This window comes from Puma concolor, chromosome A3, assembly GCF_028749965.1.
Source record: "Puma concolor isolate L17-30 chromosome A3, mPumCon1.1.hap2, whole genome shotgun sequence".
In the NCBI taxonomy this organism is placed as follows: domain Eukaryota; kingdom Metazoa; phylum Chordata; class Mammalia; order Carnivora; family Felidae; genus Puma; species Puma concolor.
Genome location: NC_141669.1, coordinates 108,873,988 through 108,878,589, shown reverse-complemented (window position 1 = coordinate 108,878,589; position 4,602 = coordinate 108,873,988). Strand labels below are relative to the sequence as shown.

Here is a 4,602-nt window from a genome sequence, read left to right as displayed (position 1 = left end):
TGAATAAAAAAGCTTAAATATAAAATTACAACAGACCACTCCCAGGGTGATTTTTCATGGTAGCCCTAGGAAACTAATATAGGCATCATACTTTTATGTAATGCAATAAATAATAGCACTTTATTGATGTGATATCCTTACTGAACATAACATTTTTCTAAGATTTCTGCAAAGTCACTTAAGACCAAAATTTACTGCTAAAAATTTAATTTTTCATTGATATAATTGAAAGGAACATTGGTTACTCTTAGCAAATTCAAAATTGCAAATGATTTTTGATAACTTTTCATTTCGAGACAGATATTTTGTTGGACCTGTTAAGAGTATTTTAATGCTGTGACAACATTGGGATAACTTATGACAGTATTTTGAAATATAAATTTCTGTACGTCTTTAGCTGATGATTCTTAAAGAACAATTTTTCTTAATAGATCTATTTGTACCAATCGGTTTTAACTTTAAATGAAAATTTATACAATGGCATTTTAGTGTTCCTCTGGTATTTCCTGAGCTTGAGGCTGTACGAGAAAGCAGCTTAGTGATATGTTTATAATTCGGAATGCCTTTTTATGTATCCTATCAGTGCATCTACAATTTCTTTTTTTCCCCAAAGTTCTTAGGTTATTAATCCTCTCATTAAAAAATTTGCACAATCACCACAGATAAAGTCACTGCAGAATCTTTACTCCTTCTGTTGTCCAATCTCCAGCTCACTTTTGCCAGCACCAACACTGGTTTTTACAGTCACTCTGACTTTTTTTTTTTTTTTTTAAAGTAGGATTCACACCCAGCACAGGGCCCAATGCCTGGCTTGAATTCACAACCCTTGAGATAAGACCTGAGCTGATATTAAGAGTCAGATGCTGGGGGCGCCTGGGTGGCTCAGTCGGTTGAGCATCCGACTTTGGCTCAGGTCATGATCTCGCAGTTTGTGATTCGAGCCCCGCTTGCTCTGGGCTCTGTGCTGACAGCCTGGAGCCTGGAGCCTGCTTTGGATTCTGTGTCTCCCTCTTTCTCTGCCCCTAACCCACTCACATTCTGTCTCTGTCTCTCTCAAAAATAAATAAACATTAAAAAAAATTTAAAAGAGTCAGATGCTGAACAGACTGAGCCACTCAGGTGTGCCTCTCTGACTTTCTTTTTTCTGTTCTTGCATTCCTTTTACTATTTTCCTGAGGTCTCTTTCTTCTCATACAGGCCACCATGTCTTGAAGTCTATGTTTGGGTTTATTTTTCTTTGCATAATCCAAGGACTCACAAGTCATGCCAAAGCCAGTTGTCTTGCCACCACCAAAATGGGTTCTGAATCCAAATACAAAGATGACATCTGGTGTGGTCTTGTACATCTTGGCTAGTTTTTTCCAAATCTCTGTCTTATGTACTGTTGCCTTTCTGGAGCAAGGAACATTAGTGACTATTTGTTTCCATTGAAGTAGTTGGTTGGCCATGAAATCCCTGGTCCAGATAGTTACTGTATTGTTCAGGATGGAGATTGAGCTTCAAGCATCCAGGGAGGATGCATCTACAATTTCATGGAAAAATTAGAAAATTGTCTTCCTTGTTTAAAATTTGTTGTCTGAAGCTTCATATGAAAATAGTGTTCCATTAAATGAGGCAATCTTTATATTTGATTTCTATTTCTAAGGCTGTAGATACTTGTTTTGCAGTGTTGGAGCAATTTTCAAAATTAGCGGTATCTATTGAAGTTACAACTTCCTGATGCACTTTATTATATAATGTCCCTGTGTAGTTTTTAATAATTGTTTATTGACCAAATTTACTGTCAGATAACTAGCCATTCTGTCCTAGGCTTCAGGCTGGAGCGGTGGTATTTGCACCAATACCTCAGGGTTGGGCTCTGAGGGTGAACCATGAGCTTGCCTCCACTAAGGGTCCCAGTGCTGCTCCACGTGGAGTGCCTCCTCTCTCTCCGGATCGTACCTCTGCCGCCACTGCTTCTGCTGCTGTTGCCATCACCAATCCAGATCCTGTTTTCAGCCCAGCTGCCCCCTCACAGCTTTGCAGAATCACAGACTGCCCTGGGCATGTACATGTGTGTACCAGGAGGCCAGGCCACTAACACAGCACACTCTGGCCTCCTGTCCCCATGGGCTTGGCCTTGTGTGTGCATGTACTGCTGCCTGGCCTATTTTCTCTTCTCACATGCATGCTCCATTGTATTACCAGATTTCACTTACAAAATACAAGTTCAAAGACAAAGATGAATTTCATGATGGTGGTAGACATTAAATCAAGTGCAGGGCCCTTCTGAATGTGGGACCTTATGTGACTGCACATGTCATGTCTACAAAGCTGGCTCTGAGGGAGGCCTCAGTGATACTCCACTTGCCATCTTGGATCTCTTGAGGATAGCCATCATTGCATTACATGTGCATCTGAATAGGCTGATTTAGTCTGTGTTTTATAACTGGACACAGGCAATGTTCACTGGCTTTAGCTTTGAGGAAATAATCTAGTACAGTGTTGCCTTGATTCTATGGCTGGGACCAAAAGAGATTTTTAAATCTCTTCCTGATATTCAAAAGTCTCCTACCATAGCTGCCTTTCTAACTTGGGATGTAAAGTTTACATTATTCAGGAAATGCTAATGAATGTGCCTAAATAAAACTTTCCCTCTATTTCTAATCATCTGGTCTTTAAAAATATAAACCACCTTCAACTTTCCAATTATACCTCCTGGATCAGTTTTTCCTGTGGTTTATGTCATCTCTTGGTGACTTTTTTCCCCTTATTTTCTGCATCTATGTATCTGTGTTTAGGCATCAGGAAGCCATATCTTATTTGAGTATCTGGATATATTGACAGGCTCATCAAAATGATTGAAATTGTTAAGTTCAGAGATTCAGATCTAGATTCTTATCTGAGAACTTATCCAAACCTATCTAATACTATTTGGCTTAATTTTGGAAGATATAGGAAACAATAAGGACAGCTTGTTGGGGTGGTTTTTTTTTTTTTTAACATTATAGCTTTTTTAATGATAAAAGAATAGAAGTCTGTGCCATCTTTATTATTTATCTTTCAAACTCTCTCTCTCTTTCTTTATTTTTAAAGATTTTAAGTTATCTCTACATTCACTGTGGGACTTGAGCTCACTACCCCCAGATAAAGAGTCGCATGCTCCACTGATTGAGCCAGCCTGGCACCCCCTATCTTCCAAACTCTTTACATTGCATGATGTGGTGTAATATTTACATGTACTAGTTATAAAATGTATATCGCCTAAAATCTGTATTCTAACTGGAGGACTAAATATCAACTAGTTAACAAATTGCCCATATATTCTCATAGACCTTTATTAGATTGCCTAATTATACCTTTTGTAGGATTTGAGATGGTTCTATATAAAAATATTTGGTACACTTGACTTTCTGCCAAACCCAAGAGATTCAAACTTACTTGAGAAATAAAAGCAACTTTCATTTATTAAGTGTCTGTGATTAAGGCAGAACCCCCTGCTTAAATCATAGCTTTGGGATGGGAATATAAACAGAAATATAACTCATGCTTGTGCCCATTGTTTCTCTCAGCTCTGGACATTAGCCAAACTTCAGTTTAGTGTTATCAGAAATACAGAGCACATTGTCATTAAAAACCCACTTAAAATAGGGCTTATGTTAGATTAAGATTTGTTATCCTTTTTAGAAAACTTCTGATTTAGTTGCTATTATTGGTGAACATTTGGGAAAATGGAGTTAACTTTTTTGAGGTAAGAAAGGAGGCAAAATCCATTATGTTGAAAACTCTGATGGGGAAGATCCACTTTTCTACTGGGTTGGTACTTTTGTACTTCTTGTTGAAATGATTGTTTTGGACAAAAAAAGTGCCTCCTTCTTTATGTACATTTCTCACATTGCTCACAATTTAAAATTATTTCCTTTTAAATGTTGCTTTTATGTTAAAAAATGATTAAACATATATTGGTCTTTGAAACTGAACAAGGCATTGAGGCATTAGCCTTTCATCTTTGGGAACTTTGGTTTAAACCTGACTGAGTCTAAGTGAAAACAAGTTTGATCTTGTCACCTGCACCTCTCCAAACTCTTAGGGTGAGCAATAATTATAACGAACTGAAACCATTCCAAAATATTTTAGCATTTCATTCTACTACATGAAGAACAGGAACAAAATACTTCATTGTGCAGCCAGGGAAGATTAGTATTATCACTGAATATCATTACTTTGTAGCCTTAATCAGAAGAAAAATAATGAACTATTGTGGCTTCAGTCACAAGTTATTTTGGAAAATGGAATCAGAGTGTTAAGTACTATGCTTTTCACAACATTGTGAAGGGGAGACTGGTGTCTGGTAATTTTAGAGGCCACTCTCTACTCCTCCTTGAGAGAGAAATTCCCTTTCCCTCAGGTCTTCAACTGGCAGGAAGTCTTTTTTTTTTTTTTTTTTTTTTAATCACTTAAATTCTGCTCTAGGAGGCTGTTGCCCTTCATTTCCGTAGAGTTCCAAATTGAAGATACTAATTTAAAGTTTGAATTCAGCCTTAGGACATTGACATTGTAAGAAGATTCATAGACTTAAAGAACAAATCCTGAGAGTGGGAAGTTTTTGTAGATAGAAGGAGT

At 37.3% G+C, this 4,602-nt stretch overlaps 1 pseudogene; it reads right to left on the bottom strand.

Annotated features, from left to right (window-relative positions):
- Positions 1-1,164: 1,164 nt before the first annotated feature.
- Positions 1,165-1,873, bottom strand: LOC147582648 (small ribosomal subunit protein eS24 pseudogene; annotated as a pseudogene).
- Positions 1,874-4,602: the final 2,729 nt, after the last annotated feature.